We start from the raw sequence: 19,618 nt of genomic DNA on the forward strand, positions 1-19,618 counted from the left end.
CTGGACCCAGACTAGAAGGAGACTCGTCTGTAAACGGAAGCTTCCTGGGTGAGGTTTTTATCTGTATTCAGTTTTCTTAGACGTAGACTTGTGTGTTCTATTTTATTTTGCTTGGTAAGTCACTTTGTTCTGTCTGTCACTACTTGGAACCACTTAAATCCTACTTTGTGTATTTAATAAAATCACTTTTTACTTATTAATTAACCTGGAGTATGTATTAATACCTGCTGGGGAGGGCAAGCAGCTGTGCATATCTCTCTGTCAGTGTTATAGAGGGCAAACAATTTATGAGTTTACCCTGTATAAGCTTTATACAGGGTAAAATGGATTTATTTGGGGTTCGGACCCCATTGGGAGTTGGGCATCTGTGTGTTAAAGACAGGAACATTTCTTAAGCTGCTTTCAGTTGAGTCTGCAGCTTTGGGGCACGTGGTTCAGACCCTGGGTCTGTGTTGGAGCAGTCTGCTGTGTCTGGCTCCACAAGACAGGATGCTAGAGTCCCAGGCTGTCAAGTAAAACAGGGGCAGAAGTAGTCTTGGCACATCAGTTGGCAGTCCCAAGTGGGTTTCTGTGATCCAACCTGTCACACCTCCAATGAAGGTTTGAGCGAGAGACCAGCAGACAGAATGACCTAGATACACAGGAAGAGCCAGCATGTGCTGCAAGGTTAGCAGGAAGGTGGGAGAGGTACAGAGGAGGCAAGGATGATAAAGTGGATTCCTGCTTTATCCATTCCAGTTTGCAGGCTGTGGCACTTCAGCTGACCGTGCAAGATTACTATTTCCTATGGTGAGCGGGGGTGGGGGGTGACAGACAGTGTCCTTGGGGATCATTGTATTACATGCCTGAATGGTTTATGGATGACGGTGTTCTACTCCATGTGGAAGGGCTACCACAGCTCCTACAGGAACTAAAAACAGGAGGGGTGATTACCCTTGGGATTGTAAACAACTCTGGAGAAGCACCACCCCATGTTTCAAACTGGGTTTTCCAGAGACCATGAGATAAAGGAAACTGTTTAGGGCTGAATTTAAACAGAGTCCGTGTCTTCCTTTTGATTCAACAAACAGACAGGACCGTAGATCCTATGAGAACCCAGACCCTTGCAGAAAGATTGGAAAGACTTTGGCCCACTAGGGCCCCATAAGACCAATGGGTGATTTCTGGTATGTTCAGTATGGGTTTAAATCTCTTTATTGTTTTGTATATGTTTTCTCTGTAATGCTTTTTGCCTTGAGAATAAACGTACTTTGCTTTGGAAGAGCTGTGTGATCACTGGTGAAAACACTGCTATTGTCCTCGGGGAGAAAGCACCACGTAGGGGCTGGCCTATAGGCCAACTGGCTTGCTGGGAATATCATTGTATGGCAGGAGCTGTGCAGACTTAAAAGCCCTTGTCAGGAGAGAGAGAGAGAGATGCAAGTTTCCGCCCAAGAGAGGTGGTGGCTGGGAACCTGAAACCTTGAATGGGTGCCCACAAGGGACCACGGAGGAGGAATACAGGTGCAGTCACCCCTGAAACAGTGACAGGGGGCACTAGACGATCTCTCTGTTAAGATGTGCTCCACATTATGGAGACATATGAGAAGGTGTGACATAATGTTCCATCACTTGGGACCATTCACATCTCATCTGAAAGGCAGCAGTTCTATGTGCGTAGTACTCCCAACACCACACCAGGCATTGGCAGAGAAGGAAGAGCACAATATGCTTATAGACTCCCCACTGCCACGGGGTCATTGGAACGCCATTCAGGTTATGTCCTGGAATACTAGAGACTCTGTATACTTAGTGGTCTTGAGAAGGACTCTACAAAGGCACCGCATGCTCGGTGATGACCCAGGAAGTGTGTAAGGAGGCAATGTTCTAAGGGGCACAGTGTCTCTAATTAAACACATTCCTTTATCGAAGGCAGACTGGGCCGATGCATTGCTTGCCAAACACATTTTAAGAACAATATTCTAGCACAAATTCATAACTGTGTACATACATCACACAAAACTATTAATGATTAGATATTAGTTTTCCAGTGATATCTTACATGACATCTTTTAGATACGAATTATGACAAGAGGGTGTTAGGTGTAGTGAGTATGTCAGGTCTGACAAGAGTTGCTGACTAAGGATAGTGAACCACCAGTGGATCTTTGTATCACACAGAGAAATGTAGAACAGAATCAAGCTTCCTTAGGTACGTTGAGAAGAAGCTCAGATTTAAGGCACCACACTTCGGCTCACAGGTAATGATAGTGGCCACTGGACACTTTATGGAAAGATCCATGATGATGCCTCAGAAATTTTTGCTACCATCAGCCTTTCAGGTCATGAGAACTCAAAAGAGCAGATAATGTTAACAGGATGAGTTGGCAAGCATCAATGTGTTTTGCACATAAAAGTGACACATTGGCTGGAGGTGTTGGGCTAGATGATTTAATGGAGCTTTTCCATCTTTAATGCTTATAGTTCTCCAAAGGTGGTTTCAAAGGCAGCATTGCAATATCTCATCCCCTTTGGGTAGGTGAGTGGGTTGTATTCGCTCTGCAGTGAGTCATCCTCATCTTGTTTCACTGCAAAGTACATTTTTTGTTTATTTACGAGTTCCAGATCTGTCTGTCTCATGATGCATGCAGCCCATAAACTTCAGTGCACTAGCTCTCCATTCTGTCCATTAAAGGCCTTCCAAGTGGAGGGATGTGAAAGGAGATAAGTCTACAGGGTGTCAGGTATGTAAAGAGGTTTTGCAAATCACAACTGTCCAAAGATCTGTGTTACCCATGTTATCCCATGCAGATGGAACCCAGCTTCTACCCTTCCAGCATTACAAAGAGTGGGACGGATTGGTATATCCTCAGTCCCAAATGAAATCCACAGAACAAACCAGCTTAGATGAGAGAAAATGGTATTAATCTACACAGATTTTGAAGTTAAAAAAATAATTGTAAATCAAAGCTCACTTGTTGGGCCATAGTCACTAAAGGCCCCATTTCAGAGGCATTTAAGCCTAGAGAGGCATTTAAGAGAGGCATTTAAGCCTATTTCAGCGTTAGGCACCTGCTCGGGGTCTATTGAAGTCAATGAGGAAAAAGCCTGTATTTATAGGCAAGTTCTTTCCTGCACAGCGATTGATTTAAACATGTGCTTTGATGCATTCCTGATTGGAGCTCAAAGGTGGCCCAAGTAGGCAACTATAATTACATCTCCACGCTCCAGTAAGGCTGCAGGTAGGATTCAGCTCAAGAAAGGGCAGGTGTTGTTACCACTGTTCCCCTTCCTCAGTGTTCCTTCACCCCATTAGAGCTACAGCTACACCAGAGCCAGTTCAGTCAATATGTTCAAGTGCAGAGCTTCAGGAAGCCGCTAGGTTATGGGCAGTTCACTAGGGTGACCTTTAGCTCTTTACCCTTCAGTGCGTATGGGGTGGAGCTCAAGCTGCTCAATGCTCACTGGGAGTGATGGCAACTTGAGCACCCACCCGCTGCCAACACAACCGCCTCTCAACTGCAGGATCCTCCACTAGGGTGTAGGCCAGCAGAACCCCCAACAGGGTGAACCGAACCTCGAGGCTTTGCTCAGCAAGGAAATTCAATTGCTCCTGAATAACTGCTTTGCTGTACCAGCGCGGTTCTGTGTGTGTGTGTGTGTGTGTGTGTGTGCGTGTGCACACACACAACTGGGCTCCAATGGCTTTCCAAGGGTGATACCACAAAATGTGCAACACACTCTGTAAGAGCATAAGAACGGCCAGATTGGGTCAGACCAAAGGTCCATCTAGCGCAGTATCCTGTCTTCTCACATTGGCCAGTGCCAGGTGCCCCAGAGGGAATGAACAGAACAGGTGACCATCAAGTGATCCATCCCCTGCGGCCCATTCCCAGCTTCTGGCAACAGAGGCTCGGGACACCATCCCTGCGCTCAACAAGCCCTGGTCCCTTTTGTGTGGTAGCAGGCTGTGACTCTCCTTTCATAATTCATTTAACAATAGGGCCCTGCATTAAAAGTCAATATTTGCTTACACATTAATGATTGTGGTGTCACACACAGAAGCCCTTTTAAAGGAGATGCTCTTTTCAGTTGTAATAAAACAAGCGTGTGCTGCAATTTGCATAATAGCATCAGGCAGAGACAACGAAGGCACATTTACATAAAAAGGTAAACAAGCCTTCAGCCTAGCAAGTGGGGGAGATAGCACTTGCAGGGGTCTGAAAGCCAAATGGTAAGCAATTGAATCAGCTGGGTGCATACAATATTACTCTATTATAAAAGTATATCAAGTAAGGTCTTTTATGAAAGCTAATGCCACAGGGGTGATTAATATCATTGTGAAATGTAGATATTCATATTATGGGAGGAGTCATGGATACTCACTGATATTATGCTTCAAAGTCTGTGACCAAGCAAAAGGAAAGGCAAGTTTTCTCCCAGACAAAAGGGAAGGCAATTGAACAAGGTGTGACCAAAACCAATGGAAGCCCAGTTTACATAAGAATCAGAAGGGGATGGGAAGTCAACAGGAAGGAAAGAACATCCTGGGTCTGGGGACAAAACAGTGAGTTTTGAGAGATATAAAGAAAGAGAAGAAAGCCATCTTTGCATCTATCACTGGACAAGGACCCAGAGTTCTTGCAAGCTGAGAAATATGTGTTCTTCAACAAAGGGGGCTAAAGTCTCTGGGAACTGAATATAAATAAAAAATCTACTTAGGCAAAGATCTTTCAGCTAGAAAAACAAGGAAAGCCAGTACCTTGAACTTCCATGGAAGAGCCTGACAGAAAAAAACATCAGCCATGGCTGGAAAGGAGAAAGATTGGTAAGAAATCTACCTTGAACAAAGATTGTAACTTGAGTTAAGTCTTAGCCACTAGAAAGTGCATTTCACTTTTATTTGCTTCTAATCATTTCGTCTTTGTCCCTTGCCCTTGAACTCACTTAAAGCCTATCTCCTGTGGTTAATAAACGTTTCACTTTTAATCTAAACCAACCCGGGTCTGTGTTTGAATTGAAGTGATCTTTAGCTCCAGTTAAAGCAACAAGTTGCTGCTCTTTTGTCTCTTTAAAGGAGAAACAGACCCTACTGTTCCTCTGAATGTTCCAGGAGAGGGCTGGACACAGGGGTGAAAGTAAGGCAGTACGGGCCGGTACAGCATACTGGTAAAAAGTGGCCACTGGTACCAGCCCGTACCGCTGACTTTAAAGTGCTGCCCCAGCAAAGGACCCTGCTTAAAGCGCTGCTGTGGCAGCGTTTAATAACATTGCCCCTTTTGCCCCCCCCCCGGGCCACCAACGGCTGGGGGGGGCAAAAGGAGCAGCTACCCCGAGCCCTTTAAATCGCTGCTGGAGCCCTGGGCGGTGCAGGCCAGGCAGTGCGGATGGGCTGGCTGGGGGACACTGACCGCCCCCAGCCCCACCCCTTCTGCCCAAGACCCCGTACCTTCCAGGTTGGGGCAAAGCCGCCCCCCTCCCTCCCTCCTCCCGTACCGGTTAGAGATAAATTTTACTTTCCCCTCCATTGGACGTTTCAGGGCAGACAGCTTTGAGGGATTGCAGGACTGGGGGTGTGTTGGGGTCACTCAGTTAGTACTAACCAAGGCAGGTGGAGACCAGAGCATGACTGCGGTATAACAAGCAGGCCGCTGAAGTCATTGTTGCCGAATCAGGGCTGCTCGACATACACAGATGCTCAGTGAATGCTTCTAGGCTGGCTGGGAGTGTCCACAAAAGGAGCTACAGCAGCAGATCATTTGAAGGCACTCGGGGTTACAGGACAAAGCATTTGGAGGTCATTCACCTGCTAAGCAGATAGCTCAACTCGCTGGACATTCTTAACCCTAACTGTATGAAATGGGACACAGATTTCATCCTTGTGTACTGTAAAAAGTTCTATAGCAATAGGCCATTCCACTGCAGCTACTGGAGCGTGGGAGGAGGGTACCTGGCATTTGATTGTTTTGCTTGAGGCTGTGCAATCTACAAATATAAAGATAGTCCCTGCCCTGAAGAGTTTGCAGTCTAAAAGACAGACACAGAAAACAGGACACATTGTGAAATGCAGAGGTAGGGATACATTTGGGTGTGTGGTGATTAATGTCTGCATAATTATTATAAGGGCTTAGGGCCAGATCCTTAGCTAATGTAAATCAGCATAACCCTATGGGCAATGAAGCTATGCCAATTTATGCCAGCTGAGGATGTGGCCCTGTACATATACAGGGAGTCAGTCTTCAGCACTGAAATGCAGCCACCTCTGAGGTGGAACACAGCAGTGATACCCAACTCCTCTGTTCTTGAGAAATGCCTGACTGCCGGGTAAAGTTACAGGAGAACAAAATTATTTTTGTTCCTGGTCCTCCAGATTCTGCAGAGGATATCATTGTGGAGCCAGCATATGGGAAAAGCTCCTCAACTTTTCATTTGTTCAGTGCTATTATTTTGATTCATAATCATTAACAGCATGGTCCCACGGTACTTCCCCTATCCAGACATGCATTATGTCATCTTCTTTGGTAATATATTAAATCTCTGTCACTGGAAAGAGTTACTTTTGAAGACTGGTATTTGCTAAGGGAGCTGCCATAACACACACGTTTTTTAAAACCTTTTCGTAAACACACACAATGCGTCTGCCAAGTCTTCAGAAGATGGTTGTGATTCATGACCATCAGTTTTCAGAGTAGCAGCCATGTTAGTCTGTATCCGCAAAAAGAACAGGGGGACATGTGGCACCTTAGAGACTAACCAATTTATTTGAGCATAAGCTTTTGTGAGCTACAGCTCACTTCATCGGATGCAGTCAGTGGAAAATACAGTAGGGGGATTTTATATATACAGAGAACATGAAACAATGGGTGTTACCACACACACTGTAATGAGATTGATCAGGTAAGGTGAGCTATTACCAGCAGGAGAGAAAAAAAACCTTTTGTAGTGATAATCAAGGTGGGCCATTTCCAGCAGTTGACAAGAACGTGTGAGGAACAGTGGGGGGGGGGGGGGGAATAAAAACATGGAGAAATAGTTTTACCTTGAGTAATGACACATCCACTCCCAGTCTTTATTCAAGCCTAATGTAATGATGTCCAGTTTGCAAATTAATTCCAATTCAGCAGTCTCTCGTTGGAGTCTGTTTTTGAAGTTTTTTTGTTGAAGAATTGCGACCTTATGGTCTACAGTTGAGTGTCCAGAGAGATTGAAGTGTTCTCCAATGGTTTTTGAATGTTATAATTCTTGACGTCTGATTTGTGTCCATTTATTCTTTTACGTAGAGACTGTCCAGTTTGGCCAATGTACATGGCAGAGGGGCATTGCTGGCACATGATGGCATATATCACATTGGTGGATGTGCAGGTGAAGGAGCCTCTGATAGTGTGGCTGATGTGATTAGGCCCTATGATGGTGTCCCCTGAATAGATATGTGGACACAGTTGGCAACGGGCTTTGTTGCAAGGATAGGTTCCTGGGTTAGTGGTTCTGTTGTGTGGTTCCTGGTGAGTATTTGCTTCAGGTTGGGGGGCTGTCTGTAAGCAAGGACTGGCCTTAGAGACTGACCATCAGTGTAATGCTATGCCCGTTCCTTTATTAACCCTTCCACTGCTGCATTCAGCTATGGCTGGTGTGTTGCAGAAGAACACAGTAAAATTCCTTTGAAAAGCAGACTAGCTCTGATAGGGTGCCACTGCTATTGAAAGTGACAATTATTGCAATGGAGTTATAGCAAGTAAAACTGAAGTAAGATAGTGGTGAATCAGTCCCTATAAATCTAGGTAAATCTGGCACTGTCTATTATGAATCTATCCACAGATTAGTAGGGGATTTCCCTGTCTAATAGAGTCCTCAGTCTGGTATTTCTTTTTAATGCAACTCAAAATTTGTTTTCTTTTGAGAAAGAAAACAGCAACTTGGACAAATAAAGTTGATTTAATAAAAATGAAGTTCACAGTAGATGAATTCTCCGTATATAGCATTAATTCAAGAGAACAAATTGTCCATTTTTATTTATTCCCTGAGACTATTTTTATTAGTGTGTGCATAGACTTTATTCATACCAGACAACTTAAATCTATCAATAGGTGTAATGTCTGGGTATTATGTTTTATAATCATGTTTTATTTGCTTACGCAAGTATAGCCTGTAGGCAGGAGCTACGCCTAAGAAATAAATCAGTCAGAGAGACACAGACTACTAGTGCTATATTCAGCATCGAAAAAGAATTGCATCGCAGCAGACACGCAGCATTGCTCCATGATCTAAATCATGGACAATCAGATAATAAGCAGTGTCAAGGTTCCTTCCCCACTCTGAACTCTAGGGTACAGATGCGGGGACCCGCATGAAAGACCCCCTAAGCTTATTCTTTCCAGCTTAGGTTAAAACTTCCCCAAGGCACAGATTTCTTTCTCGCCTCGGGAACCAGCTCACGTTAAAACCTGGTACGTTGCCACCACCAAGCGATTTAACAAAGAGTCCGGGAAGAGCCCACTTGGAGACGTCTTTCCCGCAAATACCCCCCCAAGCCCTTACACCCCCTTTCCTGGGGAGGCTTGAGAATAAACAAGATGAGCACAAACCAGCCTTAGATTTTTAAGACCCAAAAAACCCAGTCAGAGTCTTAAAAAACAGAACTTTATTAGAAGAACAAAAAAAAGATAAGAGAACAAGTCTGTAAGATCAGAATGGAAAATAATCTCACAGGCAGTCAGATTCAAAACACAGAGAATCCCTCTAGGCAAAACCTTAAGTTACAAAAAGACACAAAACCAGGAATACACATTTCCTCCAGCACAGCGAATTTACAAGCCAAAACAAAGAAAACCTAACGCATTTTCTAGCTAGATTACATATTAACTTTACAGGAGTTGGAGGACTTGCATCCTTGATCTGTTCCCGGCAAAGGTATCACACAGACAGACAAAAGCCTTTTCCCCCCATCCAGATTTGAAAGTATCTTGTCCCCTCATTGGTCATTTTGGGTCAGGTGTCAGCGAGGTTACCTTAGGTTCTTAACACTTTACAGGTGAAAGGATTTTGCCTCTGGCCAGGAGGGATTTTATAGCACTGTATACAGAAAGGTGGTTACCCTTCCCTTTATATTTATGACAAGCAGCAAGACCATCTGCTACAGCACCACATCGTAAATCCCTATAATGTTACAACAGGTATTTACAGTGCAGCTTTGAGTAGCCATCTCTGGTCTTTTCATTCCCTCTTGTACTCTTCATGCCCAGGTGAAGATATAAGTGAGAAGGAAGCAGAGCTGTTGTCATTTCCTGGTTGCAAGAGGGGGCAAGAGGAATTTTGAATAGCAAGTTTGACTAGCAAACACAAGCCAGCCACAGCTAGGCAAATAGAGAGACTGTCAATAGCCTTACAAGAGGGTATTAATAGAGAATATCCATTGCACTTGGGGCTGTGGATGCTGTCTTCAGTCACTCTAAGGTAGGGTTTTTACAGCAAGATAATGAAGGTGGGTTACTCAGCTCACTGTGAAATCCTAAGGGGAGACAAGGCACTTGTAATATCTATCCCAAGGTAACTAGATAGAGTCAGCAGCACTATATGCCCCACCCACTTGTGGTGACATAGGGACGTAGGACCTCCTAGCCTGTTGAGTCCAGTTCTTTACTATTACAGGGAACCCCAGCATATAACTCCATTCATCAAGCTCCATCTTTAATTCAATTTGTTGACCTCATCTCCTTTACCTGGAAGTAAGACTACAGGGCCTTGTCTTCACGTGTTTCTAACGCGGGATAGTGAAGGTGTGTTAGTCACCCCCCCCCCAGTGAAAACACACCTTTTCTGTCAGTGAGGACATAAGAACAGCCATACTGGGTCAGCCCATAGGTTCATCTAGCGCAGTATCCTGTCTGCCCACATTGGCCAATGCCAGGTGCCCCAGAGGGAATGAACAGAAGGGGTAATCATCAAGTGATCCATCCCCTGTCGCCCATTCCCAGCTTCTGGCAAACAGAGCCTCAGGACACCATCCCTGCCCATCCTGGCTAATAGCCATTGATGGACCTATCCTCCACGAATGTATCTAGTTCTTTTTTGAACTTTAGAACTAGACATAGCCATAGTCTTTCTGTACTGCTTCTGGCCCCACAGCCCCATCTTTGGAGACACAGCGAAGGACGGGGATGCATTTTAATCTTTGGAGTTAGCAGCTTGTCATGGTCTGATCGGGTCTGATTTTCCTCCTGATTTATACCACTGTGAAGGGAGAATCTGTCCCATGCTGTTTCTCAAGTAGATTTTAAACCCGTCACTGAAAATGTGACATTTCAGGAGAGTATCGCTGCGGGTGGCTGGGTTGTTATCAGAAGCAAATTGACTGTGCACTTGAAACACACCCTCTCCAGTCCTTCCACGTGAGCACTGCAGCTAGCAACCTGCACTCTGCCTCAAAGACCTGACACTCCAGCTGTGACTTGCCATGTCACCGGGAGTGTTGGGGAAATCCCACAGACAAAGACAATGGCATCCCCTGGTCAAAGTGCATAGTAGACTTACAGGAAAGTTTTTTTAAAATGCCAGGGAATTCAAAGCACTGGGGGAGCTGGGAAAGGGGGAATGGATGCTTTGCCAGGGGTGCTGGAACAATTCGTATAGTGGGGGTGCTGAGAGCTATTGAACCAAACTGTAAACCCTGCATATGATGAAAACCACTCCAAACCAGCGGGTGCAGCAGCACCCCCAGAACCCCTAGTTCTAGCGCCTATGTGCTTTGCATATTCACTTTGAAATGCAGACAAAGCTATCCCAAGAGCGCACACACTGTGCAGACCACGTCTCTGTGCTTCAATTGGGTGGGTGCTCTAGATTTCCCTTCCTCTTGGTAATCTGAATGGGCAGCTGCCAAGCTCTAATTATAACCATTGGACTCTGCTACGCATACTCGCTAGAAGTCCTGTAAGCTGTGCAGCAGGGCTGGAGGAAATGCAGGATGGCTCAGAGGCTGACTAGCAGCAGGCCAGCTGCCAACTGAGAGGACGGAGTTCATAAAGACAATGAGCTTTAAAACAATTGAAAAAATGCCAGACAAGGCCATCTTGCCTTCAATCAAGAGGAGAAAGCTCCCCCTCTAGTCTGCTAAGAGAGCCCAGGGCTTGCTGTTGACACTGGCAGACTGATCTCTGTCCTGGAGAACAGAAATATCAGAGAAACCTTTGTGACAGAGGAATCCTAAAGAGAGCTGGCACCTCCCCTGTGACTACTGGGACCCCAGTAATGCAAACACCCCTCTGTGCCTACTTCCCCTCACTTCTGCCTTTTCTGTTTACTCTCCTGTTCTGTATTGTCTAAATCTGAGATTGTGAGTTCTGTGGGGCAGGAACTATGGAGATGTTATTTGTTTGTTGCCAGGCATGATGGGTCTCTGATCCCTCTTTGGGGTCTTCTGGGGCTAGTGCAGTTGAAATATCAGTGACCTTTCAGTGTGGAGTGAACTAACATGAACAACATTTTGCTAATTCATTCTGCCTCATTAACCTCTTTGGGCCAGATCCCCAGCTGGTGTAAGTCAAGATCCATCCTATGGAGCTACATCAGTTACATCCGCTGAGAATCTGGCCCTTCAGCTCCTTCTACCGCTCATAACCTTGTGACTTTTTCATGTTACAGTTTCACTCCCCCTCTGTGAGTATTATACCTTAATACAGTGGGTCTCAACCAGGGGTACGCATACCCATGGGGGTACACAGAGGTCTTCCAGGGCACACATCAACTCATCTAGATATTTGCCTAGCTTTACAACAGGCTACGTAAAAAGCGCTAGTGAAGTCAGTACAAACTAAAGTTTCATACAGACAATGGCTTGTTTATCCTGCTCCATATACTATACGCTGAAATGTAAGTACAATATTGATATTCCAATTGACTTTATTTTATAATGACATGGTAAAACTGAGAAAGTCAGCAATTTGTCAGTACTAGTGTGATGTGACACTTTTGTATTTTTATGTCTGATTTTGTAAGCAACTAGTTTTTAAGTGAGGTGAAACGTGGGGGTACACAAGACAAATCCGACTCCTGTAAGGGGTACAATAGTCTGGAAAGATTGCCAGCCAATGTCTTAATATAACTAGTGCTGCCTACACCTAGATGTTCTGTGGCTGTTGACATAACACAACCCTTGTTTGTACTTTGTCTCATTTCACGCTATAAGATTTGGAGAGGCGGGGGCGAGGACTTTGTTTTCTTCCTTATCTGTACAGCACCATGCACACCAAGGGATATGCACCGGTGCCAAGAATATAAATAATGCCAAGAACGAATCTTTAGCTACTTTGCTTGACCTGTTCAATTTCAAACAGATTGAGATGTTGTGCCGAGAGGGAGTTATTGCTGCTGTATTAAGTCAGTCATGCTGGCTGAGGTATGTGATTTAGATAACTCTAACACTTTTTTAAAAAAAAGAACAGGAGGACTTGTGACACCTTAGAGACTAACACATTTATGTGAGCGTAAGCTTTCGTGAGCTACAGCTCACTTCATCGATGAAGTGAGCTGTAGCTCACGAAAGCTTACGCTCAGATAAATGTGTTAGTCTCTAAGGTGCCACAAGTCCTCTTGTTCTTTTTGTGGATACAGACTAACACGGCTGCTACTCTGACACCTTTTTTTAAAAGCCCTAAAGAGAACAGTACTTTGGGGCCAGAACCCAAATCGTTAGGGTGGGGGGCGGGTGGGGGTTGGGGGGTTTTTTAAGTTATTTTTAAGAAAATGGCTTTGGCAAAGTACAGTGCGAAGGGATAGTCTCCAGGGAATGCATGATCGTTGTAAGCTGATTCCTGCTACAGTTGGCATTGACTATGTGAAGATAAATATAGTGCAACAGGAATATTCAGTGATTAATCTTCACCGCCCTCAGAGGTAGGGTCAGTAATTATTATTATCCCTAGATTACAGGGGATAATCGGGAAATTGAGCCAGAGAAGTTGAGTGGCCTGCCCACCATCTAGGGTGACCAGATGTCCTGATTTTATAGGGACAGTCCCGATTTTTGGGTCTTTTTCTTATATAGGCTCCTATTACACGCCCCCCCCCCCACCTCCTGTCCCGATTTTTCACATTTTCTATCTGGTCATCCTACCACCACCACAGAGATCCAGAACTAGAATGCAGTATTCCCTTCCACCCACACTTGTGGGGCAGATCTCTATACGACCTTTTCTATTGAACTGTTGTGTCCATACTCTCCAGCATGATTGGTTTGATGTTGTTTCGTTGTGTACCTTTATGTACTGGCTGTTTTCAGGGAACTTCTTTCTTCTGGCACTGAGAGTTAATGGACCTTGAATGGAAGTGGATCCCATGAGTTGGGAGCAGTACACGATGTTCTTATTTACTAGCAGCTGAAAGCCCAGGCCCTTGCACAGGTGTGGCAGTCAGGCCAAGTAATGCACCCTCTGCCTCATGCAACCAATGAAACTGCTGCATGCAAATTAACTGTAGAGGCTGAGTGGTGATTGGATGAGTTTTCTCTGATATCACAATGGGGTAGGACTCTTGGCATGGCATGGATACATGTCTTGCTGTCTCACAAATGAAATTCGCACATGTCTACATGGCTGAGAACTAAAAACTGGACGGCAACAGACCACGAACCCAGTGATGATTGACCCTGGAACAAAAAGAGCCCTGACCCAGGTTTGTAGCGGTTCCCAGCACAGGCACCGACTTTTCAAAATGCTGGGGGGTGTTCAACCCCTGGCTCCGCCCCAGTCCCCACCCCCACTCCACTCCTTCCCCCAAAGCCACACCCCCGCCCTCCCCTGAGCACACTGCGTCCTCGCTCCTCCCCGCTCCCTCCCAGCCTCCTGCACACCGTGAAACAGCTGTTCGCGGTGGGTGGGAGGCGTGGGGACAGAGGGGGAGGTGCTGATCAGCAGGGTGCGCCGGTGGGCAGGAGGTGCTGGGGGCAGGGGAGGTGCTGATCGGGGGGTGCTAAGCACCCACCATTTTTCCCCCATGGGTGCTCCAGCCCTGGAGCACCTGCAGACTCAGCACCTTTGGTTCCCAGGACATCACACTGACTCAACAGACATTCTAGGCTTCAGAGGAACACAGAGACAGATGACAGTCCTGGAATCCTACTATATAGATACTTTGTAGTACAGGAGTACGTAGGAGCCCCAGTCACGGACCAGGACCCCATTGTGCTGGTTTTTTGTGGATGGAGACCCCATCTGGGAATTGTGGGTGATTTCAGCTTATTGAGCAGCACAGTCAGTCTGATGATCACGAGACAGGAGGATCTAGTCTAGAGCACATGCTCTTGAAAGACCAGAGCCTTCCCTGGTGCTCCCTCTTGTGGTGAATGTTCTGTTTCTGGAGTTCTGTGTTTAGCAGATTTCTGTGCACTGTAATAAGATGTTTTCTCTCTTATTCAAAGCCACCTCATTGTCCTACTTAAAACTCTCCTTTGCCAAGATACCTGCTTTTGTGTCATTTGCTCTTTATATATCAAAAATGTGAAGAAAGCACATGGGCACAACCGCGGCCCAGGTAACCGTGTTTATTAACCATGTTTATTAACATATTTATTAACCATGTTTATTAACTGTACACTAACATGCAAGGCCTAGCTGCTCAATATAACACATGGTGAGCACCACTAGAGGACTCACAATTATTTAAAGGGACACTACCCTATTCCTAGACACTATACCTTCAAAACGCTGGACAATGGATCAGCTACTGGTATACTGAGCCCATCAGTCCTGTCTTATTATTTCTTTGTGCTCCCTGTCTCTCTGTATGCATCTGGGTCTTGTCTTAGACTATAAGCTCTTCAGGACTGGCTTGTTTCTTTGTGCAGTGCCTAGCACAATGGAGCCCTGGTCCATGACTGTGGCCCCTGTATGCCACTACAATACAAATAAGAAATAATAATCATTATTGTTCTGTAACAGTGCATGAGGGAAAAAAAGAAAGCTCAATCTAGATTCAGAAGACCAGATTCCTAGCTGGTGTAAACTGGCAAAACTCCATTAAAGCCTACAGAGCTAGGTGATTTAAACCAGCTAAGAAGCTGGCCTGATTTTTCTCCTTATTGTTGTTTGGTACAATTGCTCATTGGGAACCATTAGTCAGCAGTGAATTTGTTAGTTCAAACCCAGGGTTTATTATTCAGTCATTGAAACAACTGGTAGATGTTTGAGCTTCCTTCCCTTGTGTGGTGTTGATTGCTATACATTCACTACGAAAAGGCTCTCGGTGGGTATTTTATAGCCCGTCCATACACCTTGACACTTATTTACAAGAACACTAGACAGCTAATTTCATTTTAATGGCTTGTATACTCTTTCCTTATTCTTAACAGCTTCTTTAGCATAACACTGCCACTTACCCATAGGTTCATAAAACATTCTCACTCAAGTCCCATGGCCTTGAGTCCCAACTACTTCCATTTGCTCTTTACAAATGACAACCTATGGTTAGAATGGAAACGGCAGGTAATTCACCTTGGGTCAGATGCTGGTGTCATTTGTTCCACTGAGTAACAGCTCCTCAAAGGGTCCCATCAAAATCAATAGGACCATTCATGGAGTATATTTCCAGGCTTGTCTATACGGAGCAGCAATGTGAACTATGGGGGTGTGATTTCTGGAGCACACTAACATGTTGCCCACTAATTGGTCTGTGTGGAGCCGACCGATACTTATTAAAAGCTCTCTAGCGCACTTTAAAGAATCACTGTTTCAAACAGCACTAGGGAACGTTTAATGCACACCAGCAGAGTCTATACGGACCGGTGACAGAATGTAAGTGTGCTTTAGAACTCACACCCGAATAGTGCACTTTGCTGCTCTGTGTAAACAAGCCCTCATAGACTCACAGAGTTTAAGGCCAGAAGGGATCATTAGATCATGTAATCTTACCTCCTGCACATCTCAGGCCATTACACTTCACCTGTTACCCTTGTATTGAGCCCAATAACTTGCGTTTGACAAGTCTGTGTGTGTCTCTTCCAGAAAGGCATCCACACTTGATTTGGAGACATTAAGAGATGAAGAATTTCCCTTGGTAGCTTGTTCCAGTAGTTAAACAACCTCCCTATTAAAACTTTGGCCCTTATTTCTAATTTAAATTTGTCGGGCTTCAGCTTCCTGCCTCTGGTGGTGGTTCTGTCATTCTCTGCTCTATTAAAGAGCCCCTTTGTAGCCTGTATTTTCTCCTCATTAAGGTACTTATACACCATGATCAAGTCACCTCTTAATCTTCTTTTGGTAAACTGAACAGATTGAGATCAGTAGTCTCTGACTGTAATGCATTTCCTCCACCCTTCACATCACTTTTGTGGCTAAGGTATTACTCCATGTGAGTAAGGTATTAGCATCTGGCCCTATGAAACTACTGAACTTCAAATGGATCAGAGGGTATCTCTAGCTGAGCATCCCAACAGGGTTACAGACAAGATCATAGAAGATTAGGGTTGGAAGAGACCTCAGGAGGTCATCTAGCCCAACCCCCTGCTCAAAGCAGGACCAACACCAACTAAATCACCCCAGCCAGGGCTTTGTCAAGCCAGGCCTTAAAAACCTCTAAGGATGGAAATTCCACCACCTCCCTATGTAACCCATTCCAGTGCTTCACCACCCTCCTAGTGAAATAGTTTTTCCTAATATCCAGCCTAGACCTCCCTCACTGCAACTTGAAACCATTGCTTCTTGTTCTGTCAAGATGTCCTATTTGATTTTACCAATCCCTTCTATGCTCTACTTTGTGATAAAAATGTGTGCAAAGATCTGTAGGTTTCTGCCACCAAAGTTAATATGTTGTCTGATCAGGAAATTATGGGCCTGATCTGCAGCTGGTGTAAATCAATGTACACCAGCTAAGGATCTGGCCCCAAATCTTTATAATAAAAGACAGCGGGCATATCTAGAAAAACCCACTGGAGAGAACTAAAATGTATGGCCCCCTTATGTCCATCAAGTCTTTGACAATACGTAAGCCTTAGAAGAAGGCCTCCCGTTTACAGTACTGCTAGCCAATTGTGTCATCCTGTAGATGGGTAGCGCAGTTTCATTTGTGAAATGATATTGACTGATATTCGTCTGTCTCTAACCTCCATGCGTAGCACAACGTGAAATGCATTTCATGGTTATCCTATGGAATGTTATGCTACTCGGTATTTATATGCCAGTAAAAATGCTGTGGGGATGGTAGCCCAGATGCACAATGCTTGCCTGGGCAATGCGTCTGCTCTGGAAGCACAGCCAAAGGGTGCATGGATCAGACAACACAATCTTCAGCAATCGAATGCTGGTTTTAGGCATGATTCAGTTGTTTCTAAAACTTCTTGTGCGGTCTTCTCTCTTTCAGCAGAACACTTCATTTTTTCAACCAATATCCCCCAAACCAAACAGTTTAAGCAGTATTTGTCTGGATAGAAAGCTATTACATGTTGGGGACTTCCTCCCAGTAGGACCCTAGGATCTGTCCTAGGGAAGGAAAGAAGGTTGAGCTAAGAAACAGCACTGAGGGAAGCTAGCACTGGACCAGGCATAAAGGCCTGATCCAAGACCAGCTGAAGTCAGTGGAAAGGCTTCCGTTGACCTGAACAGGTGTTGGATCAGGCCCTCACTGAAAGATTCATAGTGGAGAGAGATGAAAAAGGCCAGCCTAGCTCACTAAACCCATCTACTTCAAAAACGCCCCATTGCAACCAGTGGGGCGTTCTGCTTAAAAATCAGGGTCATGACGTGGCTTAAGGTTCGGACATCCTCTCCTGGTGAGGTCCAAAGAGCCACATTTGCCAGCACCTCCCCAGTTCTTCTCTCCAGGAGGCACAGCTTTAACAGATGCATAAAACCCTTCGGTTAGCATGGCTGGATGGGTGCATTCAAGTGGAAAAGTTTATTACTAACTTTGAGATCCATTTACTAGCTAATAGGCCATTCCTTTGTCATTTTATAACAAGGCCTTATTGTTACATATTCAAAGAACTGTGCAATTAATGGATGCAAATACCTTCTTGTCTCTCTTTGCGATGCCGGTGACTGTTACCCTCCAGGAAAAACAAAGCCGATGAGACTGGAATTAGTCAGGTCAAAACCAAAAAGGGCAAATGAAAAAAACTCGTAGAAAGCCCCCCTAACATTTCAAACCTTATTCATGCAGCAGAAACGGAAGGGGGGAAAAAAAGCACAAACAATATTGTTTCCCCCTTGGCCAGTCACCTTCAAAGAGAAAAGAGATTGTTTTCCCTAGCATGTCAGTCACAGTGAGTAAAAGCAATTAAAAAAACAAAACAAGTCCATTGGAGCCAGGGAAGCTCTTTCTTCATTTCATTTGCCAAAGCACTTGGCCGAAGGAGAGCCCTGATCCACCAAAGCGCTTCCCCAATAAATTACGCTGGGAGTGGTAGCTTTAGAATGTTTAACTGAATGGTGCTAAGGGGCCAGGCTTCAGAGCTTCCTGAGTGCATGGAAAGCATGACTCCTGTTTCTGTCTGTGGTGTATGTTTATAGGAAGGCCGAGGTCTATCCATTAGCCTGAACTTGCGCAGCCAGTAACATAAGAAAAAAGAAACAATGTAAGATTGAAGCAGCAAGCAAGGATCAAATAGTGCCTGGCCCTAGATTGGGAGGCGGGTGGGAGGGAAGAAGATGCAAGACTTGCTGCGACAGCTAATCATCCCTGCACTCAACGAGGTCTCCTTCCTCCTAGCCCCTTCTGAAATGCAAATCACCCCAAGGGGCAGGGGATGAAACAAGGAGTGGCCATTACACTGACCCCATCTCTCTGAACATGCCCATGAAGTTTGCTGATTGCATTGGGGGTGTGTGTGTAAAAAAGTTGCATAGTCCATGCAGTGGGTATATGCCCCCTGCATAGCAGATTGCTCCAGGCTTCCCCTTGGAGCAGTGTAGCTTGTATTCAAGGCTCTCAAAATACTTTACAAATGTCAGTTGATTTCCCCAGCATCGTTGGAGGTAACCCATCACTCCTGGTGGTTTTTCTTAAAGCCCCAGCTCATGGAGTCATGTGATTAGGTGAGACTCTCAGCTTCCATTTTTTAAGGAAGTTTGTAGCCCTCCTGTTTGTGGAGAAAAAGCTGACACTGTGAATTGTACAGGCTCAGAATTTAGAAGGCAAATAAAGAGAATCCCCCATGTTTTTTTTAATCTCAGGATTTTTAAGTCAAATCTCAGGATTTGCGTGGGGGGGGGAGAGTCTGTCTCACGAAATGCTTTCGGGTGGTGAAACTGAGGTATGCTCCCTATTTCATAGATGAGTAAAGTTGTCCCAAGGTCACACAAACCTTTGGCAGAGCTTGGAGTAGCAGACAGGTTGTCTCTTGACCACCACACTCTTCCTTTCCCCAGAGCATTTAATCCCTCTATCAGGAAACTCCACTCAATAGCCCTTTGTTGATTCTCCAAACCCGGAGCGTGACCTGCTGGGGCGTCTGTGTTGCAGGTCCCACGGCTGAGCCAGAACGACAAGGCCTAGGAGTTTCTGCAGCACCTTGGCTCATCAGCTCAAACTGTAGCAGCTCCTGCTTTTTGCTCTGGAGGGGTCCCCCCAATTTCACCCCCAGTGTGTCAGCCAAGAGGGCACCCCCCACATGGGCCCATGCCAGACCGGACCAACCCACTGTGCGCAAGCCTAG

This window comes from Natator depressus, chromosome 2, assembly GCF_965152275.1.
Source record: "Natator depressus isolate rNatDep1 chromosome 2, rNatDep2.hap1, whole genome shotgun sequence".
In the NCBI taxonomy this organism is placed as follows: Eukaryota; Metazoa; Chordata; order Testudines; family Cheloniidae; genus Natator; species Natator depressus.